The 17,196-nt window shown below is 40.8% G+C and overlaps 1 protein-coding gene across 1 annotated transcript in view; it reads right to left on the bottom strand.

Moving 5' to 3' along the window:
• The window catches only part of NCALD (neurocalcin delta), a 270,362-nt gene extending 256,481 nt beyond the window's left edge, over window positions 1–13,881 (bottom strand). The window contains exon 1 of the mRNA XM_044245188.1: window positions 13,829–13,881. The gene's annotated coding sequence lies outside the window, so the exon portion shown is untranslated. The remainder of the gene's footprint in view (window positions 1–13,828) is intronic.
• Window positions 13,882–17,196: the final 3,315 nt, after the last annotated feature.

Genomic DNA, 17,196 nt, shown 5'->3' with positions numbered 1-17,196 from the left:
AACATATACTAAGAGTCCTCCTTTCTAACTTCTCCTTTTTTGAAATGAGGGGGAAAAATACAACATTTTCATCTTCACTATCAAAATATTCCCACTGGATAAATCTCAGGAAAGCCAGTTTGGAAGACTAGAGATTCTCCATAAGTCACATGAATGCTTGAAAAAGAAGAGCTTTTATTCCATTCCTGTTCTTTTGCAATTAGAAAAAGAACATTGTCTGAATTTTTTTCTTGGGTGCCCAGAATTCACCTTTCAATGCCTTTCAAACACTAGGGTCAATTAACAAAATAGAAAAAAAATTTAAAGCACTGTTTTATCCAAATCATACAAGGTGGTGTATGGCACTCAAAATCTATTATCTGTTCTAAGACTATATCTCAGATGGCACTTCTTTTTCTTCAGTCTGGATAGTCCTTTATTTAGCTCGAGACTGCCATTCTCTCTATCTCATTAACCCAGCAAAGGGGTATTTGTTGAATTTGCAATAAGCTGATAAACTATACAGCTTCTAAGACTAAATGTAATGTTTTTATTGGATCCTCTTTTTCTTTTTTAAATTAAGCTATGGATGGGGCCCCTGGGTGGCTCAGTGGGTTAAGCCGCTGCCTTCGGCTCAGGTCATGATCTCAGGGTCCTGGGATCGAGTCCCGCATCGGGCTCTCTGCTCAGCGGGGAGCCTGCTTCCCTCTCTCTCTCTGCCTTCCTCTCCATCTACTTGTGATTTCTCTCTGTCAAATAAATAAATAAAATCTTTAAAAAAAATTTTTTTTTAAATTAAGCTATGGGTTCCTAATGACATAAGAACTATGGATTAATAAGCAGAGCAGACATTTTAACTCAGGCACAGTGAAATAATCAGGCCATCTCGTCTGCATTTTGCTTTACACATTTTGCTTGCCACCTCTCTCTAAATCCATTCTCCAGATCCATTCTCCACCCATCATCCCTCCTCTGTGCCCAAGAACGATGTTGCCCATCCCCTGCCTTCTGGTTCTTTATGGAGTTCTGTCAATGGGAGATACGAGCAAGAGACCAGGGCAGAGGTGAGAAAGACCCGGATGTCCCTGCTCCATGTCCTCTGTACATTGGAGTCCCACAGTTCTGGCAGTGGCCGGCTCTCCAGTGCATACCCTGACCACTGCTCCACCTGAGCAGGCCCTGCTCTTCTTGGCCCCATCCCAAAGACAGTAGAAGCTTCTCATTACTAAGCATTCCTGATTGTCTTAATATCACTTATGTGCTCCTTTCACTCTGTCTACACCTCTGTAAATAGTACTTTTGCCCAATTCTCTTCAGAGTCCTGCAGTGTGTGCCTTCTGTTTCCTGCTGGGTCCCTGACCAACAGGAGCATGACTTGGAAGGAAAAGCACAAGGTTTCCTCAGGCAGGGGGAGGTCCCCCTACCCACATTCCCTACTCTCCCCTACCCATCCCCACCACATGCTTCTGAACCCCAGGATTAAAAATGAAGATCTGAGGAGAAGCTGGAAACCATCACAGATCCAAGGAAACAAAGGAGGTAGGACGACAAAATGGAACATGGGAAGGAATGTCCTAGACTGAAGAGGAAAAGGATGTTAGTGTAAAAGCTGGTAAAATTGGAATAAAGTCTGTACCTTAGTATTATTGCTGGTATTAATTTCTTAATTTTGACAAATATATTCTGGTTACTTAAGAAGTTAACATTAGGGGAAGCTAGGTGAAGGAAATAAAAGAGATTTCTGTACTATCTTGGCAATTTTTCTATGAATATAAAATTATTCCAAAAGAACATGTTTATTGAAAAGGGGGAAAAAAAAAAATAAAGCAGATTCCCAGATCCTGCACCAGACCTCTGAATCACAATTTCAGTAGCAGGTACTTTAGCAGGTGGTTTGAAGACTGAACCTTGAAAAGCACCACCCCTAAAGAACTTGGAAGCTATTAGTTCTGGTTGAGATAAGGATGGAAAGAATTGTTTGCTGATGCTAAATTACAGCATAATTACTTGGCTATTTAAAGAAAAGAACCAATTGAAGCTTTGTCAAAGTTCACCTTCTATCCTAGTTAATTAGAATGATTCATCCCTCGACCAATCTCTGCATTTAGTTTCTGGCATAAAAACACTTGAAAAGGTACAGGTAATTATAGAACCAAACAAAGAAAGTGACAGTGGAGTTCTTCTACTTCCTCCTCCCTCTGAGATCAAGGTTTTTTTGCAATGTGTGTCCTTTCTATTTCTCTCAACCGAGTTTCCAAGAGGGCAGAGCCTCCCAAACAGACCGTGAGTGGTCTTCTTCATCTTTTCCATGGTGGGCTTCTCCAAGCTGATTTCAAGCTCTTCAAGGCAGGGCCTATAACTACAGCGTCTTCTGTGTTTTTCTACAGCTCAGTTCAATATTCTTCACCCATTACATTCATAGACTTCCCCACTCATCTACAACACTATTTATTTTAGATACCTGTAATTCTTATATTCAACATTTTCTACGCCATTGGAGTTTGTAAGAAGGGGACAGGTAGAGGTGAAAATGTTAATTATGTTATTATTATTTGTTTATTTGCAAAAATGTTAATTGAGCCAGGCACTATTCCAGGCCCTGGAAATTTAACAATGAATAAAATAATTTCCACCTTCAGGTAGCTTGAAGTCAGATCAGGGAGACAAATGATTAAACAGTTAAGTTCCAAACAAGCCATGGGTTCTCCCTTCCCATCCTCATGCTTCGCCCACTATGACAGGGCAAATGGAATCTGACTTGGGAACAGGAAGAACTGATTTTAAAGGAGACATACTCTTTCTCACTTTCAATCACCCCTCATTCAAAAAAAAAAAAAAAGAAAAGAAAAGAAAAAAGATGGGAATTAAAAAAAAAAATCTCTCTGCTGTGAAGTGTGTAAACCTGGCGATTCACAGACCTGTAACCCTGGGGCAAATAATATGTTTATAAAAAATAAAAATTTTTTTTAAAAATTTCTCTTTGCCTTTATAGGGTTGATACATAGCTGAAATAACAACAGATGTATATGGGCTCTGAATATTGCAAAGTGTTACAAAAAATGTCAACCAATGCAAACTAATGACTTAAACAGCCCCTGTCCACTAACTCTAAGGCAAAAAGATAGTGGTCCTGTGGCCTTTCCATTAACCAGAAATTTCAGACAATAAGATTTCATAAAAAGCAATCCTTTCAAAGATCTAAACTCTGTTGCTTTGGAGTTAGTGATTAGTGAGAATTAGATTAACATCAAAGAACTGTATCAGAGGAGAGAAGTCTCCTGTGGAGAAAGCAGGCCTGCCATTCTATTCATGGTAGACCCATTTTTGCTTCACTCTCCCTGAACAAACAGGAGGGCTCAGTTACTTCGAAGACGCTTCTCTAAAATTGAAAGGGGTTTCTCAGCCAGAGCCATTCACATTTCTATTTTACTCAAAAAGAAGCTTCCAGATCAGCGACGAAAGAAAATCTGCTAAAGTCGGTGTGAGCACATATAACCTGTGAGCAGTTTTCAGCAGATATCAAAGATTATGCTTGAGAGAAATTTTGAAAATCAGATTTGCTGTTGCTGATAAATATAGTGTCTATTCTCAGCTTCTAAGGTAGAAAGTGTTCCGCTGGAGCAGTTTACCATCTTTTTCTCTGCCTGGAGAAGTCGATGAGCTTCTAAGGGCTCTCTGGATACCATGGTAACCGCATGATTCTGATCAAGTCTGCGGCGTCTGAGGTACAGGTTAAGGAACCTTACAATGCTACCTAGGAAAATCTGCATTACAGACACTGCTGGTGTGTTTGAACTGGACATCTGACACACCGCAGCAGGGGCACATATGGCCGCGAGCCTCCGCTGCATCCCAGCGCTAGACCAGCATGCGGGTAACCTAGTCACTGGAAGACACCATTGCAAAGAGCTCACAGTGGGCATGGCGCCCAGGCAGCAGCAAGTTCATTATAAAATATACAAGAGTATATAGGACTATCTTGTAAAGTTTTAGCTTTTATTCCAAATTGGAATTTTATTGTCTAGCTTTTGCTGTGACTTCAGGTGTGGAAGTCTTTCATGGGGATGACTTCGGCTAAATAGAAACTGAAGAAGTAGTTAAATATTGAGCAGGGGGACAGTAAGAAAATCAGAAAGAAGCTGAATTCGTTCCTGTGGGACTTCAAATGCACTTAGCCGGAAAAATCATGAAAAGGAAAATGAAAACTATTGGCTTCTATAAAGAAACAGCATTTTTGGCTCTACCGGTGAGGAGAAATCACATCCGGCACGTGGGACTCTTTGAAGTCTACCTAGACTGTCTCCCTGGTGATGCTTTCCCTTCCCCCAACAGGAATGAACAAATATCAGATGACAGAGACTTCCTCACTGTAGCACACGTGTGAGTGCTCACGCCCTCAGATTAGACCAGGAATCACTTTGGGGCTCACCAGAGACATAAACCAATGAGCACTTCAATCATTTCCATATGTGTGAAAGAAATTTGATCATTGACTCCAACTGATCTTCACAAAACCCATGAGTGAGCTGAATTTCTTCAGGAAATATCTAGGAAGCACATGCTAGAGCATCAGAATGAACCAAGAGCTAAAAGAGACATAAAAGAAATACCAGGCCTGGCCCCGTTTTACCCTTTGGTTGAAGAGATAAGAGAGACTTGCAGGAAATAGGTCGCATTTTGCTCTATCTCTCCCACCCCTTAATACTCTCCATGTCTTTGATGACCTCATGGAGTCCTTCCATCCACCCACCATGTCCATTAATCACTTCCTCCACCTTCATGATCCTTCCCACCCCTCTCCACCTACACACACCCCTTGGGCTCCTTTCGTTCTGGGAATAATCTGATGCTTATGATCTCTCCATAGAACCCTCAGTATGTTTGTCCTCTTCTCTTTTTAACCCTGGATTCATCCTGTATTCTGTGTTCTCTGCTCCAACACTCAACACTCCTAGAGAAAAACCACATAATCACATACATTGTTTGAGGAAGCCATGCAGAAAGGACTACTGGAGAATGTTAGTTTCCCAATTAGAAGGTAAGTTCTTTGAGGGAAGGAGGTATGTCTCGTGCTGTTTTGGGAAACCTGAGGGCACCCTATCAGACTTAAAAATCCTTATTGCAAAGCAGTTAATACCAAAACCAAAAACCTAGGGGAAAAAAAATACAGTCCATACTCATTAGACAGATAAACTGATTTTTTTTTAACTTTCACACATGGTTTATGTGAAAATAAAGACAGCTATTCCAAAATAAAGCATTCAGTAAGGTAGCTTTAGAAGGTAGTCATACTTAAAAAACAGCTGGTAAAAGTTATTCTGTGGATTTCAGTCTGCGAAAAGTTATAAAGCTCCTCAAACTTATTTTACGAATTCAGAATAGTTTCTAACGTAAGTGCATTTTTCTTGCTAATTAAAGCAATGTAGTAAGATCTCACTTACTACCGCTCTCATACTACATGAAAACCACCTCTAAAACTTCACCAAATAGGAGCCATCCTTGGTCATATCTGTATTTCTCCAGGGAAAAAAAATAGAAGCATCTTTCCATGTCAACCAGAAAGGTAAATATCAAAGGAATCCTGAACTAGCTTATTGCAGGGAGAAGAGAGCCAGGATGCCATCCAGGGCAAGAGCCACTGTAGGCATTAAGCTTCCGTGTGACATTGCTGCAGGAACATGAGGCCCCAAAGAGCCTTGCGTACTTGAGCGCAATGTAAATGTAAATGTAAAATGTTCTCCCCTCACACCAGTGGCAAAGCTGACTCAGTTGGGTAGGGGGTCACTACTTTGCCAAGCCAACTGCACCGCAGGCCACGACCCTCATACCCAGCTTGCAGGAAGAAACCCAAATGTTGCTTGATTCTCTTAACAAATGTAATAATATCCGACAAAAGACTCAGTGGACAGCACGCGATGTCATTTCCTCTAATTAAGGAATGCTCGAGAAAAACCAAAATAGCCACAAAGCACTGTCAGCAAAGTAATCAGCAGCGACAATTAGCTGTCAGCTCACAAGCCTGAGCTGAGCCTTGTGTAGGAAGCTGGGCTTGTTGTGGGTTTCCAAATCGGCCTGACAGCAGGAGTCCAAGATGATAAGGCTGCTGCATACCAGTGGGTGAGGGGAGTAGTAGCTGCTTGTTGGTTGGTTGGTGGGTTGCTATGTGGCGGTGGAGGGGACCCTAGGAAGAATCCTATGGGGGCTTCCAAAGGAGCTTGGAAGTCTGCTGGCTACAGCCCATGCTGCATTTGCCACGAATCGCCCTTCTCTACCTGGGACAATGCTACCCAGTCTTCACAACGTATACATAGTTTGTCTGCACCTCCTTTGTGAGGAATTCACAACTTCAGCACGTGCAAACTCTCCCTTTTCTCAGCTCCATAGCCAATGATTAACTATACTACAAGGTCATTAACAGCAGGAGTTGAGAAATGTATATAAAGAAACAAATATAACACAACAGCATCATTCTACGGAATTATACTGAGAGAGAGAGAGAGAGAGTGTGTGTGTGTGTGTGTACACACAAATGTATATAACAATTATATGTCACCATGCTCTCCTCCCCCGGGCACAAAAGACCAAACCCTTTGTCTTCTTAAAACTACTGGAAGGTGTGGCGCCTGGGTGGTTCAGTGGGTTAAGCCTCTGCCTTCAGCTCAGGTCATGATCCCAGGGTCCTGGGATCGAGTCCCACATCGGGCTCTCTGCTCAGCAGGGAGCCTGCTTCCCTCTCTCTCTGCCTGCCTCTCTGTCTACTTGTGATCTCTCTCTGTCAAATAAGTAAATAAAATCTTAAAAAAAAAAAAAAAACTACTGGAAGGTGACAGCTTCCCTTTGCTTTATCCCTTCACCCCTCCTCCAGGAAGTGACTTCTCAAGGGCCCGAGACTGAGGGAAAGGACCTGGAGGTCTGGGCACCCTCCCTTCTACTTCTGGCCTTAGCAGTATTTATTTTTCTTTCCAATGAATGACTATTTCAGCAGCAAAAGTAATAGGAGGCCTGATAACAGCTGGCCATGACCATAATTTAAGCTCCTTCTCCAATCCAGCATCCCTGGGAATAAAGCCGACGTTTAGCTCCCTGTCTGGAGTCTGCATTCAGTTCCCCACCCATAGCAAACCCAGAAGCAATGTGCCCAACTCCAAAGATCCATTTCCCAGACTCCCTTGCAGCTAAGGGTGACCATTGACATTAAAGCAGAATTTAGTGGCCTCGGGCAACTGAGACTACTCTTTGCCTGGGTTGGCCTTGTGCCTTTCTCTGTCGACATGCTGAGAACACACACATGATGGTCCCACATTGAAAAAAATATGTTAAAGCAATGTAATAATATCACCAGAACTCTCTGACTTCATGTCAGAGACATGGAAAGACAAGGAAAGGGAGAAGGAAAGCAGGCACAATATTCTAGCGATCATGGCTGGCTTTTTTATGGTATCAAAGGAAAGAGGACAACTTAAGAATTGGGATAAGTATAAAATTAACTTTTATAGAAAGTTGAGGAAAAATAAAGAAAATCAGAATTCTGGCAGCATATTCCCAACATTTCATCACAAGGTACTCAAAGTTGGGAAGATTTGAAAGCTGAGGGCTCTTGGCAAGGACCTTCACAGAGGGATGGGTCCTTGCTGGAACCCTTCAGGCCAGGTTTTGAAGCATCAATAGAGGCTTCATGCAGGAACTTCTTTCTTTCTTTTTTTTTTTAAATTTATTTTTTATTTTTATTTTTTATAAACATATATTTTTATCCCTAGGGGTACATGTCTGTGAATCGCCAGGTTTACACACTTCACAGCACTCACCCCAGCACATACCCTCCCCAATGTCCATAACCCCACCCCCCCTCCCAACCCCCCTCCCCCCAGCAACCCTCAGTTTGTTTTGTGAGACTATGAGTCACTTACAGTTTGTCTCCCTCCCAATCCCATCTTGTTTCATTTATTCTTCTCCTACCCCCTTAACCCCCCATGTTGCATCTCCACTTCCTCATATCAGGGAGATCATATGATAGTTGTCTTTCTCCGATTGACTTATTTTGCTAAGCATGATACCCTCTAGTTCCATCCCCATTGTCACAAATGGCAAGATTTCATTTCTTTTGATGGCTGCATAGTATTCCATTGCATATATATACCACATCTTCTTTATCCATTCATCTGTTGATGGACATCTAGGTTCTTTCCATAGTTTGGCTATTATAGACATTGCTGCTATAAACATTCAGGTGCACGTGCCCCTTCGGATCACTCAGGAACTTCTTTCTTAAACTGAAGAGAGGAAGGCCAAAGTGCCCCTATGAAGCCAGCTTCATAGGTCTAAGAAATACCTTTATAAGAAGAAGCAACACAAAAATCCTTGCTACAAGAAAAAGTCAAGGTTTTTGAGGGCTAGGAACCAAAGCTCAAGAAAGCTTTTGAAAATAAGATTTTAAGTATGCATATCAATGATCATTGTTCAATTAAATTCAGTAACTTAATTAAAAATTCATTTAAATGCCTTTTTTTATGCACTATGTCCCAGTTTATTCTTAAGGTAGGATACCTTCACAATATTTTGACTTCGAAGGATTTTAATCTCATTATTAAAAGCACAGTTGGCTAAAAGGGAAAAGAAACAGCGATTTTGTAAAACACTACTTCTCAAAGATCCAAGGGCATAAGAAGCCCTCCGAATCTTGTTAAAATGTAAGTTCTGATTCATCGGGTCTGAATGGGATGTGCACTCCGTATTTCTAACCGGTTCTCAGGGGCTGCCGCGGCTGCTGCTGGTCCCCGGACCACCCCTGGAGTAGCAAGGATACAGAGGGTTAAACATATCCAAGCCGTAAGTTGACATGACTGTGCCTGGCATGCTGGGGAATCAAGACGCATCTGGAATCACGACATTGCACTCCTAAGTGCCGTGGCCATCTGGCCTTCTTCAGGACACTGTGCTTCACACCCCTTTTCTGAGACACCACAAACCTCCGCAGTGCCTGCTTGCAGTCTCTTTCTTGTTTTCTTTTCCCAGGACTCCCTTTCTCCTCTCCTTCTCATGAAGGCAACGAGGGCAGGGAGAGGCCACAATCAAGCTATTCTATTGTGCAGTTCCTGCCCCCGTAGGCAGTTACTTCCTGAGAAAGAAAAAAGAAGAATGCCAACCCAAGAGAAGAAGAAAATTTAAAGCCTCTCAGTTTTCCCATTAAGTTTTGGATTGTGGTTTTATTGCCTTCTTTTGATTCGGCTTTCATCCATTTTGGATGGGCATTTTGATTTACAACCCAAATCTCCCTTTAAGACCAGAGACTCTTAAAAAGCTACAACATCGGTCTGCATCCACTGAAGATACACAAAGCCACAGAAAAAGCTGTCTATCAACAGAAGCATGACTTGCCCTGAGCCGGTCAGAGAGCTAAGGTCACAAGACAACCAGGTGAACTAATTTAGAGAACAGCATGGATCTGCAAGGCAGATGGGACACCCAGACTGTGACCTTTGACAGAGTATCATAGGAAGGAGTGGCCATCATAAAAGCAGGGAAGAAGAAAACAGCCACCATATTGATGAATCCTACGGGGCTAGTGTGTACTAGCATGACAGTATAGAATCCCCGAGATCCTCTCTTCAGCTTCTTTCCCCATAGGTTTCCAGTGCTACTCCTACTCCTGAGAAGGACTGTCAGGGACTGAAGAGTGATCCTTTAGAAGGACACAGGCCAGACATCCATCCACTTCCCACAATTCTATTCCATATTAAGCAAGAGCTTTAAACCACTGGGAGAGGAGCAGAAAACCATCCCACTCCCAAGACTCAAGGAAAGATCCACTGATTCTTGAGAAGGGCAAAGCAAAAGCTATCTGCCCTGATGGAAAGACAACAAACTCTCAGACCCAGAGTCTGGTAATGACATGAAGAAGAGGTCCGCTAGCTATACCCCCCACCAGGGAGGGGCAGGAAAGTCTCTCTCCCCAAGATACCCTCAGACACAAGGCAGAGATGGACCGCCAGGAAGAGGAGAAGGAACAGGGACAAAGACCAGGTCCCGAGGTGTAGACACACAAGGCCTGCCCAAGACTGAGGCTGGACCAGAAAAACAAACAACTCCACCACCACAGTCGCTGCATTACGCTGAGCACAGGGCAAGAATGGTCTACTTCTAGATGAGCACCTACATGGAGAGAGATCCCTTCAGTGGAGCAGGTGTGGCCAGTCTGCTGAGAGCTGAGGATAGAGTTTGACAGTGAGAAAGACCCTCTGACACACCGGCCATACTAAGCACAAGGTAACTACAGGCTACCACTAAAGAATGCTAGCGTCTGGTAGGCTGAGGGTAACTCCAGCAGCCGGGAGCCCAGTCCCACCCTACTAACTCCCTATTAACCACTTACTGATCTTGTCATCTGCTAACAAGATTAACATAACCCCTCACATCATCACCTGACAAAAGAAGAAGTGTGCCATTTCTGGATAGCAATATTATTTACTGCTTTTCTAAAAGCAATGTCCAACATTCAACCAAAATTGTGACATATTTTTAAAACTAAGGAAAATCAACCCACCGCCAAGACAGAGCAACTAGACAGAGATGATTCAGATTTTGGAACACTCAGACTGAGAGTTTAATATAGCTATGATTAATATGTAAAAGGTACTCATGGAAAAGAAGAATAAATGCAAGAAAAGACAGAAAAAAATCAGGAGAGACATAGAAACTATAGGAAACAAAGAGAAATTCTAGAAATAAAAAATGCCTATCAGAAGTAAAAATTTCATTTGATAGGACACATTTAAAGAATCAGTAAACTTTCAGATTGATCAATAGAAATTATCTAAAGAGAAATGAGAATTTTTTTTAAGTATCCAAGAGCTATAGAGCAGTATCATATAGTCTGATATGCACTTAATTAGAGCACTGGAGGAGAGAAAGAAAGAGTGCCAAGGTAATTAAAGAGGACAAACTATAGCCTTTTTAAACACATAGTGCTGGAAAACCTAGACGTCCATATAAAAAAGTGAACTGTGACTTTTACCTCACACCAGATACAAAAATTACCTCAAAATATATAACTAAATGTAAAATTTAAAACTATATAATTTCTACCAAAAGAAGTACATTTTTGTAGTCCTGGTTTTAGGAAGGATTTCTTAGGACACAAAACTGATACTCATAAAAGAAAAAAATTGATAAGTTGAACTTATGAAATTAAATGAAAATTAAAAATTCTGCCCTTTTAATGACACTTTTAAGAATATGAAAAAAAAAAAAAGCCACAGATTCAGAAAAGGTATTTGCAAGCACATATTTGATAAAGAGCTGGTATCCCCAATATATTCAATTAAAGATCTGTAACAGAAAGATAGGTAATATAAGTTTAAAAATGGGTGAATGATTTGAACAGACACTTCACCAAAGAAGATATACAGATGGTAAAGAAACATGTGAAAACGTGCTTAACATATAAGGGAAATGAGAATGAAAGCTACAATGAGGTACCACTGTATACCAACTCAAATTCCTAAAATTACAAAGACTGATTAATACCAAGTGCTGGGAGGCTGTGGAGCAAGTAACACATTAATATATTGCTGACTGGAATGCAAAATGACACAGTCACTTTTGAAACAGCCAGAGGGATTGTTCTCAAATAATACTAAAAATACAATTGCCATACTTACCTTACGACCCAATAATCTGACTGCTAGTAACTTAACCAAGAAAAGTGAAAACATAAATCTATACAAAGACCCATTAACTAATGATCACAGTAGCTTTATTCAGATAGCCAAAAACTATAAATAACCCAAGTGTTCATCAATTGGTGAATGGATAAACACATTGTGGTACATCCACACAGTGGAATTCCACTCAGCAATAAAAAAGAATGAACTACCAATACAGGCAAAAACATGTATGAATCTCAAAATCCTATGCTAAGTGAAGAAGTCTGAAATGGAAGTCTATATACTCTATGACTTCATTTACATATTATGAAAAAAGAAAAATTCTGGGACAGAAATCAGATCAGTAATTGTCAAGGGCAGCAAGTAGGGAAAGTAGATCTTCTATGAACAACACTCTTCCAGGTGTAGAAGACCGTGGTGGTGGCTGTGGTGGTGGTTACATGACTGTATACATTTGTTGAAACTTATCAAACCATAAACTTCAACAGAGTGAACTTTACCATGTATTAATTACTCCTTAGGAAGCCTAACCAAAATAAATAAATAGATAAATAGTACTTCAGCCAAAGGGTGGTACTTGGTCAAGTGTGTATCCACATGGAAAAAATTAATCTTGACCCTCTACTTCATATGATACACAATGGAATCAATTTCAGATATATTATAGATCATAATATAAAAGTAGAATGATATAGCTTTGAGAAGGAAATAGAAAATATCTTTCTGATCTTCAAATAAGGCCAAGATTTCTTAAATAGGACACAATAGTGCCAACCACAAAGGAAAACAAAAAACCAAAAAACAAATACTTTGTACCATTTTAAAGGAATTTCTGTTCATTAAAAAGAGAGTGAAAGATAAACCACAGGAAAAAGAGGAGATATTTACAACACATATATCCTAGCAAAAGCTCAAATCCAGAGTATATAATATTAAAAACGTCTACAATTTAAAAAAAAGATAATTCAAAAAGACAACTCAATTTTTTTTAAAAAAACAGAGTAATCACCTCAATTTTTTTTAAGATTTGAAAAGGACTTTCATAAAACAAGATATATGGACAGTCAATTAACATATGAAAATGTACTTCACTTTACTGGTCTATAGGGAGATACAAATTAAAACTACAATATGATATTACACACCCACCAGTAGAGCTTAAGTAAAAAGCAACCAATCAAACTAACAAAAACAGAAAATACCTTGTATTGGGAAAATATGGAAAACCAGAACCATCATATATTCCTGACTGGCATGTAAATTTTTAAATCAATGCAACCATTTTGAAAAATTCTTTGATAGAGTCTGCTAACGCTGAACATATACCTACTCCAAGACCCAGAAATTCCCCTCCTGCAAACAAAGCCAACAGAAATGTGTGTATGTAGCCAAAACCATAACAAAACTGACTCAAGAAGAAATAGAAAATCTAAATAAGTCAGAAATCAAAACAGTAGGTGAAAATTCTTCCTTCAAGGAAAACACCACACCCAAACTGTTTTGGTGTCAAGTTTCATCACACATCCAAGTAGCCAGGAATTCTAGTATTTTGAAAACCATTCCTGATAGTGAAAATACTAGACCGGAAAATTTTAGCCAATCTCAGGACTATAGTTTAGCAAACTACATCTCACTGAGTACAGAAAGGGTATGTATCATTAGCAATGCAAGATAGCTTAACATTAGAAAAATCAATTAATGGAGGAGGGGGGCTAAATTACCATGAACAAAATTTTTATCAAAGGATAAAAATCACTTGATCACTTCAGTAGATTAGAAAAACATTCAATAAAATTCAATGTACAGGTGAACTAATTTACTTTTAACAAACCAGGAGTAGGAAAGAAATTTCTTAATCTGATAAAGAATATTGGTAAAGTACCACCATCAAAAATGATGTACCATAATTGATTTGATACAATTTAACTACTGTTGGATGTTTAGATTCTCTCCTTTTTGTTTCATTCAGCTACTGTAATTTATGCTGCCCTAAGCACCTTTGTGCATGTTGATAAAATTGCCAGACCTCTCTGTGCCTCTACTTCCTCATGTACAAGATGGAAATAAGGCAACACCTGACTCATAGAGCTATTCCAAGGATTAAATAAGATGTTGGATTTAGGTCTTAGGGAGTCTTGGGAGAGAAGTGCGGCTTATAAATCTGAAAGCTCTTGTTCTATATTTACCTGGTGGCAGATTTCTCAAAGCACGCTGTAGGCTCAAGTCAGAAGAAGTCACTCTGTCAAAAACAAAGAAAGTTATTGTGTTAGATTATCACGAACTAAGGATATAATATCTGAGGAATGCAACTAGTGATGGGAACTATTGCTTACTCCAGGATTCCCCCACATCATTTGATAACTTCTGCCCACCCCAATTTCCTTCCCTGGAATCAAGTGAGGATGGCTACTACCATGCTCTTGTCATCTGCTCTTGACCTACGGCCTTCCATTTGGCAGCCAGAATGGCAATTCCAAAGTTTGAGGACACAGACTACACTCCTCCTGAAACTCCTTCCATAACTTCCTCTTATACTTGGGCAACCTTCTTGTCATGTCCTATAGAGCCTTTCATCATCTAAGGCCCACCTACATCTCTAGCTTTGTTTCTCATCTCCAGACCACTGTCCGTGCTCCAGCTACCCTATACCTCCTTCAGCTTCTCCTTCCTTGCCACCTTCCTGCTTTCATACACAATGTTCTCTCCCTCTGCCAAGATTATCGCCCCCTCCCACTCACCTCCACTTGACTATTTCCTACTTGTCCTTCCATTCTCACTCAAGTGTCACTTCCTCAGTCAGCCATCTGCTCCCCTCGACCATCTTAATTAAGTTTCTCTCTTTATACTTCCAAAGAAGCTAGAACTTTTCTGTAACATCATGCATGCAACTCATAATTCAGTAGACCTTGTCTTCCCTGGGAGCCCAGGGATCATGACTGTTTTGTTCACAGCTATATCCTTATGCCTCACCCAGCCCTGGTCTCACAGTAAAACTTAATAAATATTTATACAGTAAAAGAATTTCCAAACCCATTCCTCACTCCTTAGCTTTCTAACTCATCTTTTGATTCATGCTGCTCATTTAACAGACTTCCTACTTTCCTACCACATATCATTAATTGTTAAGATTCTCTGATGGTAAGAGAAAATGCTGTTTTATATAACAACAAGGAAGGAAGAAAATCAGTTGCACATTAAACTGTGATACACTACAATTTAGGACTTTTGTTTCATTCTTATTGAAAGAGCCCTACTGGACTTATGCAAAGCCTGGGTGAGCAGCTGCCTTCGGCTCAGGTCATGATCCCAGCGTCCTGGGATCGAGTCCCACATCGGGCTCCTTGCTTGGCGGGGAGCCTGCTTCTCCCTCTGCCTCTGCCTGCCATTCTGTCTGCCTGTGCTCGCTCTCTCTCCCTCTCTCTCTCTGACAAATAAATAAAATCTTAAAAAAAAAAAAGGGGGGGGGCGCCTGGGTGGCTCAGTGGGTTGAGCCACTGCCTTCAGCTCAGGTCATGATCTCAGAGTCCTGGGATCGAGTCCCGCATCGGGCTCCCTGCTCAGCGGGGAGCCTGCTTCCTCCTCTCTCTCTCTGCCTGCCTCTCTGCCTGCTTGTGATCTCCGTCTGTCAAATAAATAAATAAAATCTTTAAAAAAAAAAAACATATCCTTAAAAGAGGAAAACATGAAAAAGTGAGTGGAATAAATTGGTTAGGGATGCAAGTTTACTTTGGTTTGTGTATTCATATTCAGAAGCCATTCTTTGACTCACATTTGACACAATATCCAGGGAGTGCATTTTCCCACATAATATTGTCCTCTCTGCCACTAAGAGCTTTAGTAATGCAGCACATCCTAAAGGAGTGCTCAAGGATTGTATTCGGGATTTTTTTCTAAGCTTCTGATACTTATCCACAAGCGCTGGCAAGAAAATCTTACTAATAGATGGCAGAAGATTGCAGTCAACACCTGGGACTTACATTCCTTTCTCAGATGGTCATCAAATGGATTGCTGACTGAAGCAATAAGGGTTTCAGTTGTTGTCACGCTACCGGAACTACCAAGTTCACACATGCCCAGGCAACGCAGCTACAGCACAACCACCACCCGACCAGCTGCAACAAAAGATGCTTTTGGTTGTAGGCACATTCTGGTATCAGGGTACCAAAATGTGGGAAAGATAAAACTTGAGAATCAGTGAAATATGAGAAGTTAAAAAAGACTCTTCAGAGAACTCAGGAAAGTTCTTAAAAGGAAGAATGTAAATTCTTTCTCTCTCTCTCTTTTATGCACGTGCACACACACACACACACACACACAGTCAAAAGTATGACCAGAAATTTTGAGTGGTCACACACTGAAGTAAAGAAATGAGTGCTCGAGGCACTGGCCTAAGGGGGGAGGGATAAATTTAACCCCTCTCCTCCAGCCAGGCCCCTGGAGCAAGAAGGCATTTCCTGTCTTTCCACTAGCCCAGCCACACCCTTACGGACAGAGTCCTCCAAAAGGTATGTCTTCTCTCTAATGACTTTTTAACATATTAAAATACCTCTTCTTCTTCTTCTTCTTCTTCTTCTTTTTTTTTTTTTTTTTGCTTCTTATTCTGTGTATGATTAAAAAATACAAGAGAGACATCCACCCACTTGAACTTTTAGCTGTATAATACAGTGTTGTTAACTATAGGCACAATGTGGTACAGCAGATCTCTAGAACTTGTAACTGAAACTTACATTCATTGAATAGCAACTTCCCTTTTCCCCCTCCCTGAGCCCCTGGCAGCCATCACTCTACCTTCTGCTCTATGAGTGTGAATACTTTAGACACTTCTTACAAGTGGAATCATGAAGGACTGGCTGGTTCATCCATGCTGTTGTAAATGACAGGATTTCCTTCTTTTTTAAGGCTGAATACTATTCCATTGTCTGAATACACCACGTAAAATACCATTTTTAAGAACATCATTTTTTTAAATATTTTTTATTTATTTATTTGACAGAGAGAGATCACAAATAGGCAGAGAGGCAGGCAGAGAGAGAGAGGAGGAAGCAGGCTCCCTGCTGAGCAGGGAGCCCGATGCGGGACTCGATCCCAGGATCCTGAGATCATGACCTGAGCGGAAGGCAGCGGCTTAACCCACTGAGCCACCCAGGCACCCAAGAACATCATTTTTAAGTAAAAGGAAAATTCCTAGAAATGTGCCATCACGTTAGAGTAGAGAAGACTACAGTTCCTTCGTCCGCAGTCCAGCATTTCAGGGTCCTGGAGTCTCAATTTATGAATGCTCAACCACTGCAGAGAAAAGGAGCAGAAAAGAGATACCACCAGAAAAGCCAGTAGGCCTCTCTGTGCATCAGTTTCCTCATCTGTAAAACAGTTATATTCAGGGTCCCAGAAAGAAAGAGATTACAACTTAAATAAGAGTTTTAATGAAGGGGATTATTTACAAGGCATGGACAGGGTTAAGGAAACTGCCAAGGAATGGTGAAGCGGGTACCTTCCAGTGGCCAAATCCAGGAAGAAGCCACAGGCCAGATAAACCCATCGATTGTGATCCTTG

This window comes from Neovison vison, chromosome 4, assembly GCF_020171115.1.
Source record: "Neovison vison isolate M4711 chromosome 4, ASM_NN_V1, whole genome shotgun sequence".
NCBI classification, from domain to species: Eukaryota; Metazoa; Chordata; class Mammalia; order Carnivora; family Mustelidae; genus Neogale; species Neogale vison.
The sequence above is the reverse complement of the archived record's forward strand: the minus strand, read 5'-3'. Positions and strand labels throughout refer to the sequence as shown.